This window comes from Pleurodeles waltl, chromosome 3_1 (assembly GCF_031143425.1).
Source record: "Pleurodeles waltl isolate 20211129_DDA chromosome 3_1, aPleWal1.hap1.20221129, whole genome shotgun sequence".
Lineage (NCBI taxonomy): Eukaryota > Metazoa > Chordata > Amphibia > Caudata > Salamandridae > Pleurodeles > Pleurodeles waltl.
The window spans coordinates 658138643-658160137 of record NC_090440.1 but is presented as its reverse complement, the minus strand read 5'-3'; positions in this window follow the sequence as shown (position 1 = coordinate 658160137).

Here is a 21495-nt window from a genome sequence, read left to right as displayed (position 1 = left end):
CACAACTAAGCATGGACACCCATCACTAAAGCATGCCCACTGCACAGACCCACAACACCCCCCAACCATCACCACACAAGCCCCCACACAGGAATGCCTGCACTGGGGTTCACGCACACCAATCCATTGCACACCATGAAACACACACATGCAATAATCATGTTCTCATACCCCTGCAGGAACCCGAAGGACCGTCACCACACCAGAGGGTCCAGACAACACCACTCCACCCCCAGAAGAGGCCCACAGTGACGACAGCAGCTCTGCCCTACTGGATCTTGATGACCAGCCCGGACCATCGTGGGCCTCAGGACAGTTGGTTCCCCTTGCCCAGCCACAGCCCAACACCGAACTGCCACCCTCTGGGAACACCAGCACAGCACCCACCCAGCGGACCCATACCTCCCTACCCAGGACAGGTCAATCAGCGGTGTGTCCACCACTACAGGGCACCCAGGCTAACCCACCACCCCAACAACAACAGGGACCTGGGGGCAGTGGTAGTGGGCACACGGTCCAGGGGACGGAGGCACAGGAACACAGGGGAACTGGGAGGGCTGCTGTGCGACAGAGGGAGGACAGGCCAAGGGAACCCACTCTCCACGAGGCCCTATCCTCCATCATGGGAGCATACCACCACTCCCAGGAGACGATGGCAACAGTCCTGGACAAGTTGCAGAAGACCCTGCGCCTGCAGGAGGAGCAGTATTTGGGGTTCAGGGAGGAGCTCAGGACCATCGGCTCCGCCCTGGGCACCATCGTAGGGGTGCTGACGGACATTCAAAAGACCTTTAGGGACACCGTGGCACTCCAAAGGGCCCCTGACACTAGCCAGGACGACGAACTGCCCACCACCTCCTCCGGCACTAGTGGACAGGACGCCCCGCCACAGGACCACCACACCAGCACCCCACTCCCTGCAGACGGACAACCACCACGCAAGCGGGCCCTGAGATCCAGGAACAGGACAGAGCAAGATGGCAAGACCCCCACCAGGAAATAAGACTACCTTGATTGTTCCCCCACTGTCCCACTTTGTTACCCTGTCCAGATTGGAACTGCCCCAGCTCCACTTCCAATGGCCAGATGTGCAATGTACCTGTGAGACTAATAGACTGGACTCTGCCATGGACATTATTCCACCATGACCTCTCCCCATTTCACAACCCCCCTACATTTTTATGCACTTCAATAAACACCCTTGAAACCTCAATAATATTGGAGTCAGTCAATGATTGTGAACTTTGTATTGTCAATTACAGTGTTAAAAAAGGTTAGCCATTGGAAGGTCAACATACCAATGTCACACATCACAAGCCTTTCAAGGGTGCAAGCTGTTGACACGTAGGTCAACACATTAGTGAAACTGAAATGGAAGGGGACAACTCAGTTAACAAATAGGGAGTGAAATGTAGGTACAGGATAGAGGTAGACGTGTGAAATGTAATATAATGTGAAACATGAAATTGTACTCACCTGTGTCTCATTGAAAATATTGCTGTATGACTGACTCCCTGTTGTCGTTTTCATCTTCATCAGCTTCCTCCTCATCACTGTCCACAGGCTCCCCAGGCTCCCCCGCTGCAACAACACCGTCATCTGGATCATCCTCCTGCATAAAAGACACCTGGCGTCGCAATGCCAAGTTATGGAGCATGGACCAGGCGATGATGATGTCGCACACCTTCTTCGGTGAGTAGAATAGGGACCCACCTGTCATATGGAGGCACCTGAACCTGGCCTTCAGGAGGCCGAAGGTCCGCTCGATTACCCTCCTAGTCCGCCCATGGGCCTCATTGTAGCGTTCCTCTGCCCTTGTCCTGGGATTCCTCACTGGGGTCAGTAGCCAGGACAGGTTGGGGTAACCAGAGTCCCCCAATAGCCATACACGGTGCCTCTGGAGTTCACCCATCACATCAGGGATGTTGCTATTCCGCAGGATGTAGGCGTCATGCACTGAGCCAGGGAACATTGCATTTACCTGCGAGATGTACTGGTCTGCCAAACAGACCATCTGGACATTCATCGAATGATAACTCTTCCGGTTCCTGTACACCTGTTCATTCCTGCGGGGGGGATCAGAGCTACATGGGTCCCATCAATGGCACCTATGACGTTGGGGATATGTCCGAGGGCATAGAAGTCACCTTTCACTGAAGGCAAATCCGCCACCTCAGGGAAAATGATGTATCTCCTTACGTGTTTCAGCAGGGCAGCCAACACTCTGGACAAGACATTGGAAAACATAGGTTGGGACATCCCTGATGCCATGGCCACTGTTGTCTGAAAAGACCCACTTGCTAAGAAATGGAGCACTAACAGCACCTGCACGTCAGGGGGTATTCCAGTCGGATGGCAGATTGGTGACATCAGGTCAGGCTCCAACTGGGTACATAGTTCCCGGATTGTGGCATGGTCAAACTGGTAGGTCATGATGACATGTCGCTCTTCCATTGTCAACAGGTCCACCAGCGGTCGGTACAACGGCGGATTCCGCCATCTTCCAATATGTCCCAACTGACGGTGCCTTAGAAGGACAACAGCGAAAAAACTGTCAGCATTCCTCCAGGAATGTACCCACAGTCATACACAAGACTACACCAGACAATTAACCCATCCGGGAAAGGTTTTGAGTGTAGGCCTCGGTATGTGTGACGCAGTAGTAAATAAAGCCATGTGGACCCCTGAAATGGCGGCTGCCTGACCTCTAAAATGGAACGATGGAATTGTGGGGTAACTGCGCTGGCGTTGCACACCGTCGCGGTAGGTGGTCGTAGAGCGCGACGCAATGCTGCATTGGTTAACATTGGACCCTATGGGTCCCAGGAGCCAATGAACAGGTGCGCTGGTGGTGATGATGCGCACCGCCGCGGACGTCACCTCCGCCGACGTCACCACCATTTTCTATCTGTTCAATCACTAGATACCTGACCTGCGACAGGAGAGGACCAACACTGCTAGTGCTGCTGTGACCTCGGTCTGGAAGCGACGATGGCTGCTGCGTCTGGGGAAAGGGCCCCTGCCTTCACTGCACAGGAGTTGGAGAAACTTGTGAATGGGGTCCTCCCCCAGTATACGCTACTCTACGGTCCTCCAGACCAACAGGTTAGTACACAGGGAGCACGTTGTATGGGCTAGGCCTGGGTGGAGAGGGCTGGGTGGATGAGGGAAGGGGGCAGAGTACATAGAACAGTCATGCATGGGGATGAATGGGCCACAGGGATAGAGTTGGGAGGGGGCCAATTACAACGACGGTGCAGTAGGTAATGACTGTTCCTCTTTCCTTGTGCATGTCATGTAGGTCAGCGCCCACAAGAAGAGGGACATTTGGCGTGCCATCGCCAAGGAGGTCCGGACCCTGGGGGCCCACCATAGACGGGGCACCCACTGCCGGAAGAGATGGGAGGACATTCGTCGCTGCAGCAAGAAGACGGCGGAGGCTCAGCTGGGGATGGCCTCCCAACGTGGGAGGGGTGCCCGTCGCACCATGACCCCCCTGATGTTCCGGATCCTGGCGGTGGCCTACCCAGAGTTGGATGGGCGCTTAAGGACATCACAGCAGACACAAGGGGGTGAGTTCAACCTCATGCAATGGACTTTGCGTGCTGTGGAGCTGTCTGGGTGGGGGTGGTGGGCTGTGGAGGTCCCTAGGCCAGGGCGAGTTAGGTAGGCAAGGCCCCTCCATTATGTAGGCCATGTGGCACTCTAACCCAGCTCAAAAAAAAGGCAAATTGATGGATATTTGCCCCTTTGCCATCCATGTGGGCAGATGTCTACCAATGCCATGTAGGCCATTTCCCAGGAATTGCATGTGCAGAGGGCAGGAGCACGGCGTAATGCAGGGGGCTGCTGCGTTTGTCTTGTCCGGCAACGGTAGCGGTATGCCATGCACTAAAACTCTCTTTCTTCTGTCTCCACCCTTTTTCTGCTCTCCCTGTCCTTCTGTACATCAGCATCATCAGGCGGAGGTACAGTGGCACCAGAGCACGAGGGAGCTGCATCCCACATGGCCATGGAGGGCCACACCACAGACTCTGATTTCACCAGTGGGACGGAGGGCGAGGGGAGCTTCACGTCGGCCACAGGATCACCAAACAGCGACACGGACTCGTCCGCCGATGGGAGCTCCCCTGTGGTGGCGGCACCATCTGTGCGCCCCACTTCTACAGGTACAGCCGCCACCTCCCCTACCAGCACCGCCCTCCCAGCAGCCCCTCAGCGTTCGCCCCGTGCCCGCTCACCCAGGAGGGTGGGCATCACCTTCGCCCCAGGCACCTCAGGCCCTGCCCCTGTCACCCCTGCTGCCCTCAGTGAGGAGGCCATTGACCTCCTCAGGTCACTCACTGTTGGGCAGTCTACCATTGTGAATGCCATCCAGGGTGTAGAACGAGAGTTGAAACACGGTAATGCATTCCTGGAAGGCATTCATTCTGGTCAGGCTGTCCTTCAGCGAACCCTGCAATCTCTGGCCTCAGCACTGATGGCAGCCATTGTCCCTGTGTCCAGCCTCCCCCTCCAACTTCCTCCACCCAGACCCAATCCCCTGTACCCCAGCCCATCCCAAGCACACATACAGACCAGCATGCACACAAGTCAACACCCAAAAGTAGCTCAAGCAAACATAGGCACCACACTCACCACAAGCACTCACACAAGCATCAGACCCATACAGACACAGCAACATCCACTGTCTCCACTGTGTCCCCCTCCTCCTCTTCTCCCTCCTCCCTCCCAGTCTTGTCTACACACACACCTGCATGCACCACATTTACAGGCACTAGGACTCGCACCAGGACACCCAGCACCACAAGCCGCTCACCTGAACTCACCACCTCCACTGCCATATACACGTCCCCTGTGTCCTCTCCCAGTGTGTCTGTGACGCCCCCTCCCAAAGTACCCAAACGCCAGCAATCACTCACCCAACATCCATCCACCTCACGACAGCCTCCAGTACCTGCACCTGCACCCAAAACACCTAAAGTGACACCTCCTACAACCACCTCCTCTTCCTCCACTCCCAGAGCCCTTCCAACTACCCATCCCAGTGTACGTCAGAAACTGTCCCTATGTCAAATTGACCTTTTTGCCCCTCCTCCCCTCCAATTCATCAGTCCCGTCATAGCGCCTCAGCCAAAATGCCTCCAGTACCAGTGGTGCGTGTTCCAGGTTTTTGGAGTGCCCCGTCCACCAGGGCAGGCAGTAGGACCCGGAGCCAAGGCACTGTCAGCCCACCCCCTGTCAAGGCTCCGAAATTGGAGATTGGACGACGGGACCGTGTCAAAACTCCTGGTGGTACAAACAGTGAAATGGGATCCAAGGCGATTGGTGAGTCATCTGTAACTCAAAAGAAGGTGGGGAAGGTCCCGAGGAAGTCTCCCCAACCTGTTGTGAGTGTCACGGCGGAGACGGCAGGCCAGACACAACCGCCAGCACCCTCGTTACTGGTCAGGAGACCACCGCCAGAGTCATAGCCCAGGAAGGCTCAAGTATCGTCACTGGTCCAGAGACCACCGCCAGAGTCATAGCCCAGGAGGGCTCAAGCATCGTTACTGGTCCAGAGACCACCGCCAGAGTCATAGCCCAGGAGGGCTCAAGTATTGTCACTGGTCCAGAGACCACCGCCAGAGTCATAGCCCAGGAGGGCTCAAGTATCGTCACTGGTCCGGAGACCACCGCCAGAGTCACAGCCCAGGAGGGTCCAGAATCTCACAGCCCCGCTGGGCAATGATGAAACGTCATGCCACACACCAATGTCCAGTGTGGAGATCGTCATGCCACACACCAATGTCCAGTGTGGAGTTCGTCATGCCACACACCAATGTCAGTATCTGAACCGCCATCTTAGGCTACCGCTGAACAGTCCATAGGCAGCCATGGCAAAGCACTGCTGAACAAGGCCAAGACCGCCATGGTGAAGACCGCTGAACAGGGCAAAGACTGCCATGGCAAAGCACCACTGAACAGTCCATAGGCAGCCATGGCAAAGCACCGCTGAACAAGGCCAAGACAACCATGGTGAAGACCGCTGAACAGGGCAAAGACCGCCATGGCAAAGCACCGCTGAACAGTCCATAGGCAGCCATGGCAAAGCACCGCTGAACAAGGCCAAGACCGCCATGGTGAAGACCGCTGAACAGGGCAAAGACCGCCATGGCAAAGCACCGCTGAACAGTCCATAGGCAGCCATGGCAAAGCACCGCTGAACAAGGCCAAGACCGCCATGGTGAAGACCGCTGAACAGAGCAAAGACCGTGTGGGTATGAATAGTCCGGCACATCAGGCATCGTTCTCCCATGTGCAGATGGGACAGTGACAGGACAGGTACTTTCACGGGGAGACTCATCCAGTCTGGGCACCAGTCCCCCTCCAGAACCAGTGGAGACCTGCATCTACCTGAGAGACTGTGGCTTTGCACTCCCCAGGATATGGCAGTGGGCAATCCACCCACTGTAGAGACTTGAGAGACTGTCGCTTTGCACTCCCCAGGATGGCACAGTGGGCAACCCACCCACTGTAGAGACTTGAGAGACTGTGGCTTTGCACTCCCCAGGATGGCACAGTGGGCAAACCACCCACTGTAGTGACTTGAGAGACTGTGTCTTTGCACTCCCCAGGATACATCAATGGGCATGGAGCCCCGTCGTGGATCTGGCTTCGCATTCATGTGGCTGAGGTGCCCCTCCTTCCCTTCCCCCTGAGGTTCCTGTAGTGTTTCTATCTGATGCCCCGGCAGTGTTCTCTTGGATTTTGGTCAGGTATCTATTGTGGGCGTCGCCCATGCATTTTTGGACTTTTTGGTGCACGGACATTGTTGTGTACATATCTGCACTACTTCTTGTTTTGTACATTTATTTTTGACAGATTTCGTGATATATATCCGTATATTTTTTAATGAGTAGTATATTGGCAAAATACAAAGTTTGGCCGCTATTCGCTTTGTCATTGCATTCTTCCGGGGGGGTTGTGGGTTGTTACTGTGATTTTTGTGACTGCATTGGTGTGTATGTTGTAATATGCGAGGGTGGGGGTGTTTGGTGGGTGTCCCCGCAACTTTTGCCTCCCCCCCGTGTCGTAGGTGCAGTACTCACCGGTATGTTCTGCGCCTACGTCGCTGTTGGTCATAGATGAGCAGGAATGCAAGGGCAGGTAAGATTTGTAGTTCCGGGTCCATGGAGTCCTCGTTCCTCGTGGGATGTGTTGAGGTGAGCGTTTTCCCATAGCAAAAGCTGTTTCTGCCATGTTTTTATCCACGGTGAATCCGCCCCGGAAAAGGTGGCAGATTGGTGTGTTGTGATAGTGTGGGCGGTACATTGTCTTCCGTCTGTCTGTTGGCGGTGATCGCCGCGCTGTTTGTCTGTACCGCCCTGGCGGGTGATGTGTTAAAGTGGCTGTCTTTGTTGGCGGTTTCCGCCAGGGTCGTAATTCCATTTTTATGTCCGCCGGCCTGTTTGCGGTATTACCGCAGCTTTAACACCGTCCACCAGGGTTGTAATGACCACCTAAGTTTTCTGAAAGAATTAAAATGGACAGATTCAGGATTGTTGGACACAGCACATACAGACGGTTTGGGGGTAGGTAGATACAAATGCTGTGGTCATTCTCTTTTGCACTGCTCACCAGAGAGGAAGGATCAGGGCTTCAGAGGTGTCTGACTTGAGCACATTCTAAATCAACAGTGAAACACTTCTCTATTATGGACCTGAGATATGATTGTCATTTATTTGGCCGGGCTAGCCACTTCAGAAAGAATGTCAGACCTTGAATATTGTAGATAGAGTCCTATCTCAGGTCTGGATTGTTCATGTCTTAAGAGGACTAACTAGGTGATGCTTGAGGCAATATGTTTTTTTAGCCTAGAGAATTCTTCATCCATAGAAGATCTACTTGCATCCATGTCTTGCTGCTGCGCAATTTGTTGATCTTATACATAAGATTAAACCCTTGTTCTGCTTTTTTTAAAGAGGAATTTTCAGACTCTGGCTATGTATGCATTAGGTCCTGTGAAGGTCAACTGCCATCAGAAGAATGTAAAGGCCCATAATCATACCATGGTGACAGAGGAGACTGTCAATCTGTTGATCTTATACATAAGATTAAACCCTTGTTCTGCTTTTTTTAAAGAGGAATTTTCAGACTCTGGCTATGCATGTATTAGGTACTGTGAAGGTCAACTGCCATCAGAAGAATGTAATGGCCCATGATCATACCATGGTGACAGAGGAGACTGACTCCCACAGGTAGGCACAGAATACTGCAGATGAAAGACAAGGCTGGGACTACTGAGTAAATGACATGTCTCTGCTGATATTGGTTTGAGCGTGGTTTAGAGGCCTAGACGTGGGCAATGACAGGCTTTCAGAAAGTGTAATCATATAAGATATCACTCACACTTTCAATGGGACCTCACTGGTTTCCTTACAGACTTACTTCACTGGCAAGGTTGGTCGAACTCAGAAACTCTGGCCTTGGATTAATCAGTGACATTTTCCAACTTAAGGATTGTTTTAGATGTTGGCAGTAAAGACCTCACCATCAAACTTTCGACTGAAATCAATTCATCAATTGCTGTGACGGTCCGCCCACCGTATTCAAATGTTAGTGGTCCCATAGACAAAAGCCTGCAACCAATTTGCCATCTCCGCCAAGAAACACACCCTGTGTTGGCAGCAGGATAGGGAAAAATGGACCCTGGCGGGACCCCAGCCACCCTTCCTTCCCACTGTGCAGAATTGGATGTGTCTTAGTGCCAAGAAAAAAAGTGTCAGTCCGACATCTACATCTGACTAGACTCAACTGGACAACACCTGCCATCACTGCTGCCAGCGACCTATGGAGAAAACACAGCCCTCCCATCGGCAGACTCGAAGGTAGGAATGCTGCATTGCCAGGGTACGTTGGGTGGGCACTGCACAGGAGGTCAGGACCACTGCAGGCGTATAGATTTCACAGTAATTTTTCCTAATCGATGTGACATGCATATGTCAGGGAGACAATTGTGTCACACATGGCTGGGGACACACTGGCACAACACGTATATTGCTCACGTACACAACTGTCACTGTTGTGTCATCATTCATTGCAAATTGAATGCTGGCATCACAATGATGGTACACTCACACTGGACAATGGATTACATGTGTGTGCATTGCAAGGGGACCTATATGGGTAGGTTTGTGCTATCTGTAGTTGTCAAGCTCTCACCAGGATCTCTTTGCAGGAGTGAAAAGGATCACAACAAAAGTTCTCAACTTCTCTGTAGGCTAAAAAGACCCAACACAGTCTGAGTCAAAATGGACCCACTGCAAGAAAGGATGAAAGATGTTTGGTATCGTCACAGGGTCATTACTCTGATTATCTGGTATCCTCAAACCATTCTGTCTAGAAAATAAAAAATAAAGATCAGTACTGAAATATTATGATGGAACTTGCTACATTAAAACGTAGAGTACACTATTAAATACCTTATGTCCCCTCCTCCGTGTGTGTGTAGTGTAGTCAGTCGCTCAAAAAAAAGTTGTTGAACCTAATATTTATTCTCAATAAAATAAACTAATATGAATATTCTGTGGAATGATCAGTAACCCACCTTGCTGATACTTGTGAGTGCTTCCAGCCATAACTGAAAGAAATCTTTCAGATATCTTCAGAATTTACAAATGTGCATATTCCAATACTATGCGCGAAGCATTCTTAATAGCCTACTTGACAAAACAAATCACCTAACTCAATACAACCCCCAAAATTGTTTTTGAATATAGATAAATGTTTCTCTTTTAACTATAACATAAATGCATGGGCTTGATTTTTGAAAGAAGCATCTGTAAATTTTATAACCAAGAAAATAGTTATACATTAATGAAAACATTTGTCTTTTCCGGCTATACCAAACAAGCCCTTCAAAAGAAAATACAAAAGAATGTGTCAGATAAGTATCAAGAATTACACCTTAACTGTGATACGCACGTTACCCCATATTAAAATTAGCAAGCTTAATTTTTGTTCCTTCTCCTTTTTTTGGCAAGTTTCCAATATGAAGGTTTTTCCAGGAAATGTGGCGAAGTGCTGAAAACCTACACAACCCAACAACAAGATGGGCAAATGCCTACGAGAGACTCGATGACTCAAAGGTCTCCAAAAACAGAAAATCAAGTGAGTTTCACAGCAGGAATGGCAAACGGTGAGCGGCTTCCTGTGGTGCAGCACGCAGCATTCAGGCAGTCTCGACACAATACCTGGGGAACACGGGATCTATTTACATCCTAAATCTAGTTTCAGAGCAACTTCATTGATTTTCTTAAATATAGAAAAAGGGCCTATGTATCGTGGCAGGAATGTGCACGGTTCCTTCACATCAATGTGTCATGTGGATAGCCAAACCTGTTCCCCAACCTGATAATCCAGAGCCACCTTGCGATGTTGATTAGCATTCCTTTTATAAATATTCTTTGCCCATTCTACAATACTTTGTCCTGTTTGTTGCAGGTATTTTAATTTGCTCCAAATAGCTTTGAACCACTGCTATCCTGAAGTAGAAGAAGATAAATGTAACTGAAATTGAGGATGAAAACCATAGTTACACAGCAAAGGAGAAAGTTTGGTGGAACAATGCTGTGAGTTATTATAAGCAAATTCAGCCGCCCAAATACATTTTGTCCCAATTTGCAGCATTGTTAAATACCTGACACCGTATGTATTGTTCCAAACACATGTTACTCTTTCTGTTTGGCCATAAGATAACCAGTGGACATCAATTTGCAACACCCCACACAATACTTTCCAAAACCGTGAAATGAACCGTGGGTCATGATCAGCTACAATTATTAATGGAAGAAAATATAAATGTACAATTGATTGTAAAAATGATATCTGCAATTTCCCTAGAAGTCGGTAGGCTCCGCAAAGAAACAAAGTGAGTCATTTTAGACAATAAGTCTACTACTAACAGTACTACTGTATGGCCCTCCTCAGTTTTAGGATGGTCTACGATAAAATACATGGAAAGGATGTGCCAGGAAAATTAAGGTGTAAGAAGTGGGGTTAAAAGTCCTGTGGGTGTTTGATGCATATATTTGCTTTGTGCACAAATACTACATCTTTGGATGAACTATTTTGTATTGGGCACAAGGGTAGGCCACAAAATATGACACAAACCAGCTCTATAGACTTTTTTGCCCTTAGGTGGCCTGCTAAAACTTGTGTATAACACCAATGCAAAGCCTGTTGTTGCAAAGCTGGAGTAGGAACAAACAAACCCCTTGAATATAGTATACCGTGTTGATTTCCTATCAAATCTATGTATAATGTCTTCTGCTTCTGTTATCTGTTGAGCTGCACTTACTTCTGCTAAAAAGGTGTCCTCAGAGATCATTGTTTCCAAAACATGCTTAGAAGGTATAAAAGGTGAATGTTCCCTTCTTGATTCGTGAACTTCATACCAAATGCATCGGCCTTCCCATGTTGTCAACCAGCTTGAAACTGAATTACATAGTCATAGTTAGTGTAAAACTGTGTCCACCTGAGTTGTCGTAATAGCTAAGGCCTTACGTGACATAAGAAACCTTAGATACCTATGATCAGTAATCACTGTGATAGTATGTAAAGCACCCATCAAGTAATGTCTCCACTCTTCAAAGGCTTTTTTGATCACTAACAGTTCTTTATCTCCTACAGAATAATTTTCTTCAGCAGGGCCACATTTTTATGAGAAATAAGCCTTGTGTTGAAGCTTTCCTGCCACTTTATTTCTCTGTGAAATAACCCCACCTACAGCTATGTAAGAAGCTTTTGCCTCCTCTATAAATGGTTGTGAGGTGTCAGGATTTTGCAGGATAGGTGCACTACAAAAAACATTATTTAACTGCTGAAAGGCCTGCTCTGCAGTCTCAGTCCAATGGAAAACCACCCTTTTTTTAGTAACCGTGTTATAGGGGCTACTAGGATAGAGAAGTAGTTTATACAATGTAGAACCCAAAGAAACTCTGTACCTCCTTTACAGATTTTGGGGATTTCTTTTGTTGAATAGCTGCACCCTGCGGAGGATCTATGCTAACCCCCTGCACCAACGAGACATATCCTAAAAAACGTAACCTTAGGAAAATAGAATTCACATTTTTCTAGTTTCACAAACAACTGGTTATCTCGTAGTTGTTGTAAGCTTGCTCTTACATGCTTTTCATGTTCAGACATAGAGGGTGAATATATCAGGATATCATAGATATATGCCACAGAACAAACGTCCAGAAATTCCCTCAAGACCTCACTGATAAAAAATTGGAATGCTGCAGGTGCTTTGCACAACCGAAAGGGCATTACAAGAAACTAAAATAGACCTAGCCTAGTACGAAATGCTGTCTTCCATTCATCTCCTTCCCTGACTCGCACCAAATGATAAGAACCCCGTAAATCCAGCTTAGTAAATACAGTAGCATCTTTCACTTGGTCAAATAAACTGGAAATAAGTGATAATGGGAACCGGTTCTTAACAGTTACTTTGTTAAGTGCTCTGTAGTCTATGCAGGCGTGGAGCTCCCTGTTTAGGTACAAAAAACAGAAAAGAGGCAAGACAGCAGGTGGCCTACTGAATCCTATCCGAAGCATGTCATCAAGATACTCTTGAACATGGATGTTTTTTTTCTCTGTTGAGGCATATAACCTGCTATAAGGAATACACGCCCCATGGAGAAGATCAATTTGACAATCGTACGGTCGGTGTGGAGGCAGGATGGTGGCGTTCTGCTTATCAAATACCTTTGCAAGGTCCTGATAACACAGGGAATGGTAGGAGTAGAATCTTCATTCAGCGCAGCTACCAATTTTTTAGTCTTACTGTCAGAGGTTAAAGCCAAACAATGTTTCTTACAAAAAGCAGAACAGAATGTAATGATACACCTTTCCCAATCTATATCTGGGTTGTGGGTCACTAATCAAGGAATTCCTAGGATGGCCTGAAAGTGTGGTGCTCAAATCAAAAAGTGTATTTTGTTCATTATAGTTTTCCTGTATACTTAACAACATCTCAGAAGTGGAATGAATGATGGGGCCCGACTTCAGAGCACTGCCATCAATGGTCTTTACTTCATCTATCTGTTAATTAGGCACAGTAGAAATTGCATACTGAGCAGCTGATGTTTTATCCATAAATGTCCAGTCGCCCCTGAATCAATTAAAATCTGGAAACAAACAGAACCCCCATCCCAAATCAACTGAGCTTCCACAAAAAAGTGATAAAAATGCTCATGGGAGATATCTGGACCAGGGTCTTTGAGGCTTAATAATGTTGAGAACCCAAAACACTTGCCTCTCTAGGTTCAGGGTTACCGAGTTTCCAGACACTCCTCTATTTTTCTAGGAACAGTAAAACATTTCTTTTATTGCCACAGTAGAAGCAAAACCTTAATACCCCATGTCGTTGTTGCTCTTTGCCACCTATCAGGCCCCTAATACTTCCAATTTGTATTGGTTCAGGCTCATCTGTTTTTTCAGAATAAGTCTTTTTCTCTTTGTATAGTACAATCTTCGTATATGGTCGTCCTCGCCATGCTGGCTCTCACAAGACGATGGTCTAAGTTTACTACTAAATCTATAAATTCACTACGATTTTCAGGAGGATCAATCACTTGGGCCAAAAAATCTTGCAATTCATCTCAAAGTCCCCAATAGAATAAGGAGCTTCTTTTGTTTTCTGGGCAGCCTGCTCCGCTACCAGACGATTAAACATGGTAATATATGTCATTAGATTCTTACTTCCCTGTCATAAATTAAGTAACTCTGTATCCACAGACTAAACAAAGGTATGGCGATCAAATAAACATTTTAGTTATACTTTAACCTCATAGCTGCTGGGCCACCCCCCCCCCCCCACCCCCAGTGCTGAGCCCTTTTTTGGCTATTTGGGGTAGTTCACGCATAAGGCCTTCATAACTTTTTGCCAACATAAGCTATCCACGCCAAATTTGCGTCCTTTTTTTTTCCCTCTCTGTGGTTGCCAACTGGTGAAGAACTGGCATTTCCGGTTCTTGCTTGTCGCAAACAGGTCTAAGTTTGATTTGCCCCAGCTATGGAACAGCTGGACTAGAGTTTGCTGGTCGTGCTCCCATTCATCACAGTTGGTCCTGCTTAACGATTCTGCGAGGAAATTGAATATGCCTGCCACATGTTCCACTCTGAATATTATCAGATGTCGAAGAGCCCAGTTCCATATCACCTGCGCTTGATGAGATAGTGCTGGGAAGCGTCTTCCCCCCTGCTTGGTTAAGTAGTGTATACTTGTAGTGTTTTTGGTGTGGGTGAGCACTGCTGATCCTGTGATCTTGGTTAGGAAGGACGCGAGCGCTAAGGCGAAGGCCTTTAGTTCCAGGTGATTTATATGGAGTGAAGCATGGTAAGCATTCCATTTTCCCTTGACTGTCAAGTCTTGTAGGTGAGCAGCCCTGCAGGAATGCATCTGTCGCACTGGCATACGCTGGAATCTGTGCCAGAAAAGAGAGACCATCGGAGAGGTTGGTTCTGCGTGACCACCATTGAAAGACATGCCTCATTACTGGATGAATCTGAATGGTATCATTGAGTGATCTGCTGGTCTGCAACCACTGCCTGTTTAGCTTTTTCTGCAGTGGTCTCATGTGAAGACTGCAGTTTGGCATGGGGGGAATGCATGAGGAGAGCATCCCCAGGAAAGATTTGTAGTTGGACCGAAACTGACTTTCTTGTAGTTAGTCTCTGCAAGACTTTGAATCTTTTCTTGTCTCTCCTGGGTGGCAAATGCTTTTTTTTGCTGTGTATCCAGCACTGCTCCTAAATAGGTGATGTTGGTTATAGGTGTTAGATGGGACTTTTGGTCATTGACTGTCAAGCCTGAGATGGAATAGCAATAGACAAGTTGTTGTGCTTCTTGCTGATTGTTTGGATGTGCATGCCTTTATCAGCCAGTTGTCCAAATATGGGAATACTTGGATTCCCATTTGCCTGAAATAGGCCGGCACTGGAGCTAACACCTTAGTAAAAATTCAAGGTGTTGACCATCGCTTCACTTTGAGTTGGTAATGGGTGCTGGCTATCCTGAACCATAAGAATTTCCTGCGTTTGGGGTTGATTGGAACATTGAAATAGGCGTCTTGGAGATCCATCATGCGATCCCCTTGATTTAGAAGATGCAGCACATCCTGCAGGGTCACCATGCGAAATGACAGCTTTTTTTAGAAATTTGCTGAGTTGTGGAAGATCTAAGATGCTGTGCCTGTCTCCTGTCTTTTTCCGAACAAGGAAGAAGCAAGAGTAGAAACCGATTCCTTCAGAGGCATCGGAACCATTTCTATTCCTCCCTTGCGTATCATGGTGGAAATATACATGAGAAGCTGTTTTAGGTGGGGAGGTGATGGACTTTTTGGTGGGACATTTGGTGGAGTTTTTGAAAGTTCTAGGGTATGTCCATGTGCGATGATATCGAGCACCCACCTGTCGGATGTTATCTGGAACCATTGAAGTTTGAATTTGAAAATTCTGCCCCCAATCTAAGTTGACGGGTTGAGAGGGTGGCCGGCACCAACTGAGGTCAGTGTTTTATAGCAGTGTCCCTTTCCCTGGAAGACATCTTTTCTCTGTTGGGGTGTTTGAAAGCTACAGCTGGTGGTTGCCTTAAAGCCTTCTGGTGTTTCTGGCCATATGAATGGCGATATTGGCTCTGAAAGGGCTGGTATTGCTTATACTGTTGATATCCTCCTCTAAAAGTGGAGACACCTCTGCTTCTGGCTCTCCGAAAGGGCTGTTTTCTAAACTGCAGAGTGCCCAGAGATCCGTCAGTTTCAGTATCTGTCTTGATAGACTGAAGAGCGTTGTCCACATGCTTGCCAAATAATGACTCCCCTCCATATGGTATGTCTAATATTTCTGTTTGAATCTCTGGGAGGAAGGAAGTGGCCTTAAGCCAACCCTGGCAGTAGAGGGCTGCTGATCCAGCTAGTTGTCGAAAGCCTGTGGATGACACATCTATGGCCCAGTCAATTATTTTTGCCAAAAAATGTTCTCCTTCTTGCAGGATTTTTTGGGGTTCCATCCTGGGTTCATCTGGTAAGAGGTCAATGTATGTGGAAATATCTGTCTGCATTTGGTGGTCGTAACGTCCTAGAATAGCCAGCAAGTTTTCTGCCCGAAAGGTAGTGGAGGCTGTGCTAGAGAACCTCTTACCTATACAGTTTAGCCATCTGCCATCCTTGTCAGGAGGAGTGGAGAGGAGTGTAGATGGGTTCCTGGAGCGATGCTGGGCCGCTTGAGAAACAACTGAATTGGGTTTCAGTTGACAGGAGAATCCTCAGGTGCTTTGTATTTTTTGTCAAGTTTGGGAAGACTTCCTGGCATGGATGCTGATGCCTTAATAACCTTCAGGCCTTCTTCCCATATAAAATCAACAATCAGGATAGCCCAAACAGTCTTTTTGGCTGGTTCTCTGAAGTTGTAGAGAAAACAATCCGACTGGGTCATGACTATTGGGAGCTGAAATCTCTTGGAAGCATGCTCCATAAGGCTATGAAACCCACCAATGTCCTCTGGTGGGGAATCCACTGGTGGTGGTGTGGAAGGGGGAGGTGTCTGTACCTGGTAATCGTCCCACTCCTTAGGGACAGAAGCGGTGTCCTTGATCTCCCCCACTTCTCTGTCATCATCTCCGTCAGTGAAAGGTTTATTGTCTGCTGGAGGTTTGGATAATGTAGCAGTCAATGTTGACAAAGGTAGGGGGTACTGCAAATAACAGTAAAGTATGCTCTCTAGGAGAGAGTGCTGAAAGAGGTGGTCTCTGCCGTGGTGTTTATGGTAATGGGTGGCAGATCCCATTTGTTGGAATCTATGGTAACAGTCCTCCAGCATATACTGTAAGTTGGTTATTAATGATGTTGGCATCTGTATTGCCAGTTCCTGCTGCTGTTCACTATAGGAGTGTTCCGCTGATGCTCATATTGTTCTCATGCAAAATGTTCACCATAACATCATTGGACTTCATCGTCCTCTTGATATTTGACATGTAGCTCTGAGGGGCTATGAGCTACTACAAATGGGCCTTCATCCTCCGAGCACCCTTCCTCCTCCTCATTGTCATCCAAAAGAGTATCAGGTGGCATAGATGACACCTTACTGGGTGAGGTGTGGGATGGCAATATTGTCTCCTGGGAAGATCTGCGCTTTGCCGTAATAAGAGACAATGGGGTAAAAGAGGGAGGTTTTGTCACTGGTAACCGCTCCCTTACCAACAGTGGTTTCATCAATGGTATCTCAAACTGCTCTCCCATCATTGTTTGGTCTTTCGTTGACGGCGTTGTCGACAGTCCTTTCGTCGTCAACGGGGTTACTGTTCGCGATGATACTACAGTCGATGGTACTGTAATAGATGCCTGGGTGGTCGACGGTGGGATCGCCGACAGTGGAAGTGCCTTTGTTGACACTTTCTTCGACATTGTCGTCTACTGTGAGGGTGCCGTCGATGATAACCTTGGTCCTGTATGAATCTTTATAGAGGTCATTGACGATAACAGTGACAAGATTATTGCTGTAGTAGTTAAAGTGGAGACTGCCGTCGACAAGGCAACCATTGATGGTGTCCTCAACAAGAAAGTACATTTTTCAGCCTGAGGTGAAAGAAGTGATAGAGTTGACGCTGGCAAAGATCTAGCAGGTTTTTTAAACTGTCCTGTCTTTGTGGAAGGAGTAGAAGGTTCAGAGTGAGCTGAGGTAACTTGCCCCTTTTTTGAGGTAGCTGGAAGTTCTACTGTCCTTAAATGATTGGCCTTTTTTAACAGTCTTTTCAGACTACATGGGAAAGTTTTTTAGTGGATCTCTCTCTCTTCCTTGAAATTATAGTCTTTGAGGAAGTATCACTATCCTCATCCGATAGAGGGCATTCCTTGGTTTTATGCTTCTGCAGCCATAACAGAAGTCTAACCTCTCTGATCCGTAAAGTCTTTTGTGAAAAAGTGCAGCATATCTTAAAGTCTCTCACCTGGTGGTCAGGGTGAAGGCACTTTATGCATTTTTTAATGTGTGTTACCCGAGGGGAGCCTCATTTTCCCACAAGTGTGGTAGGGTCTAAATAATCCTTAGGCCGGAGGTGACCATAATTTAGTTAGAAAAAAAGATTACCCAAGAAAAACAATGTTGTTTTATGAAGTAAAACCCTCTCAAATGGAGTAGAAATCAGAAACACTGAGCAGAGATTCCCATCACACGGCGTGCTGTATAAAATCTGAGAGACCGGAGCCTCTGTGGTGAGGGTTCTAAAGTGAGCTGTTGCCTGATTGGCTGGGGTATGGGTCATTTGTAATAAAACTAATAAGCTATTAAAGTGAATGTCTTTTGCACAAAATTCTATGTAGTGGTTCTCCTTACTGCTTTCTATGGTACTGTGGGACTCCCACTTCGATGACAGAGAATGATTGAAGCATGTGAATCTATGAAAAATCCAATGCTGGAGAACCCACCTTGCTGCTACTTGTGAGTGCTTCCAATTGTAACTCCAGGAAACTTGCAGATATCCTCAGGAACTACATATATACAGATATGTACATATTCTAATGCTACGTACAAGGCACTGTCTATAGCCTACTTGACAAAACAAATCACCTAACTCAATTCAAGCCCCTAAACATTGTTTTTGAATATGAAAACATTATTCTCCTTTAACTATAACATAAATACATGGGCTAAATTTCCAAAAGAAACAACTGCTACTGTTATAACCAAGAAAATAGGCATGCATTAATCAAAACCTTTGCCTTTTCAGGTTATATCAAACAACAAGCCCTTCAAAAGACAATACAAAAGAATATGGCCCTCATTAGAACCCTAGCAGTTGGTGCTAAAGCAGCGGTAATACCGCCAACAGGCAGGTGGTAAATACCGCCAAATTATGACCATGGCGGAAACCGCTCAGACAGACAGCCACCTTAACACACCGACCGCCAGGGCGGAATAAACAGGCACCATGGTGGTAACCGCCTACAGCCAGGTGGAAGACAATGCTCCGCCCACTGTATTATGACCAATCCGCCACCTTTTCCGGGGTGGTACCAACAACATCAAAAGCCTGGCGGAAACACTGCACAGAAGGGAAACAATTCACCCGTGGACACTCTGGGAAGAACCACGCCGCCATGGAGCCTGAGTTGTATGTCTTCACAATGCTCTTCTACGTGCTGCTCCACTACGAACACCAACGACAATGAAGACGACCATGGTGAGTACAGCCGCCTAGCACACAGGGGAGGGGGGGAGGAAAAAGAGAGTGACAAACACATGCAACACCCCCCCACCCCCAACACCATACACACAAGCAGATGCAGCAATATAACATATTTACCCCGTACCCCTCAGGAATAATGCAAGGACAAAAGGAATTGATAAAAGTGAGTATAATAAGTTAAAAAAGTAGAAATACATGCATCCAAATCACAAAGTATATACATATTTACAAATGTAGGGACACTGCCCAGTCCTCAATGTTCGTGGGCCACAGGGCCACATTACAAAGTCCAAGGCCCCACTTTACTCCTGCAACAACACGGAGAGGACACTGAAGGAGCATCAGGTCACAAACAGAGAGGCACCTCAGGGGGTGGGGAATGGGGGGTCACCTCAGCTGGCAGATGGAACAACACCACTGGTCCTGAAGGGGGCAACATGCTCATTACTCTGTCCTGGGGAGTGCAAGGCCACAGTCTCTCAAGACTTGTCCACTGGCAATTGAGGAGGCAACATGCCCTGTGCTTGGTCCTAGGGAGTGCAAGGCCACAGTCTCTCAAGTGGGTGACTTGCCATCTGGCAAAGGAGTGGGCAACATGCCCTGCGCTTGGTCCTGGGGAGTGCAAGGCCACAATCTCTCAGGTGGGTGACTTGCCCACTAGCAATAGAGAGGGCAACATGCCATGTGCCTGGTCCTGGGGAGTGCAAGGACACATTCTCTCAAGTGGGTGACTTGCCCACTGGCAATAGAGGGGGCACCATGCCCTGTGCTTGGTCCTGGGGAGTACAAGGCCACAGTCTCTCAAATGGGTGACTTGCCCACTGGTTCTGGAGGGGGCATTGTGCCATGTGAGCTTCATTCTGGGGATGATAGTGTGAGTGGATGGCATTCCCACTGGTTCTGGAGGGGACATCATGCCCTGTGAGCTTCTTCCTGGGGAGGACAGGATGAGTGGATGGCATCTCCACTGGTACTGGAGGGGGCATCGTGCCCTGCGAGCTTCTTGCTGGGGAGGATAGGGTGAGTTGATGGCATCTCCACTGGTTCTGGAGGGGGCATCGTGCCCTGCGAGCTTCATCCTAGGGAGGATAGGTTGAGTGAATGGCATCTCCACTGGTTCTGGAGGGGGCATCGTGCTCTGTGAGCTTCATCCTCGGGAGGATAGGGCGAGTGGATGGCATCTCCACTGGTTCAGGAGGGAGAATCATGCTCTGTGATGCAGATATTGGGGAGTGCAAGGTCACAGTCTCTCAGGTGGGTGTCATACCCACTGGATATGCAGGGGTCAGGCCGCACAACAGCCCATGGATGCAGGTCTAATGAATGTCCTTCGGCGGTGATGTCTGTTCAGTGGTGGCAGTGGTGCTGCTGCTGGTGGTGGTGGGGGGAGGCTCCAGGCCATCCCCTGCAGCCTCGGACAGCTGCCCAATGGTGCAGGTGGCGGTGCTGGTGGAGGTACTGCTGGCGGTGCTGCTGATGGTGGTGGGGGGAAGCTCTGCCCATCCCCTGCAGCCTCGGACGGCTTCCCAATGGTGCTGCTGCTGGTGGTGGTGGGGGGAAGCTCCTGCCATCCCATGCAGCCTCGGATGGCTGACCAATGGTGCTGGTGGCTGTGCTGCTGGTGGGGGTAGGGTGAAGCTGCTGCCCATCCCCTGCAACCTTGGACGGCTGCCAAATGATGCTGGTGGCGGTGCTGGTGGTGGTGGGGGGAAGCTCCAGCCCATCCCCTGCAGCCTCGTGCGGCTGCCCAAGGGTGCTAGTGGTGGTGGGGGGAAGCTCCTGCCCATCCCCTGCAGCCTTGGATGGCTTCCCAATGGTGCTGGTGGTGGTGTTGGTGGTGGTTGGGGGAAGCTCCTGCCCATCTCCTGCAGCTTTGGACAGCTGCACCACCATGGTTGGTGGTGGGGGCTCCGACTGAGTCCCAGCACCAGGCTCCTTGCCCTTCCCTCCTGCAGCACTTGGGGCTGACTCCTTGCCCTTCCTGCAGCACTTGGGGCAGGCTCCTTGCCCTTCCTTCCTGCAGCATGTGGGGCAGGCTCCTTGCCCTTCCTTCCTGCAGCACTTGGGGCAGGCTCCTTTCCCTTCCTTCCTGCAGCATTCGGGGAAAGCTCCTTGCCCTCCCTTCCTGCAGCACTTGGGGCAGGCACCCTTTTTGTCTGGCTGGTTGGTGGCCAGGATCCTTTCACACCTGCAGTTGCTGGGGACACTACTGTGCTCATGGTCTGGGTGGCTGAGGTGCTTGCCTGGGTTTTGACTACCCTTGCCTG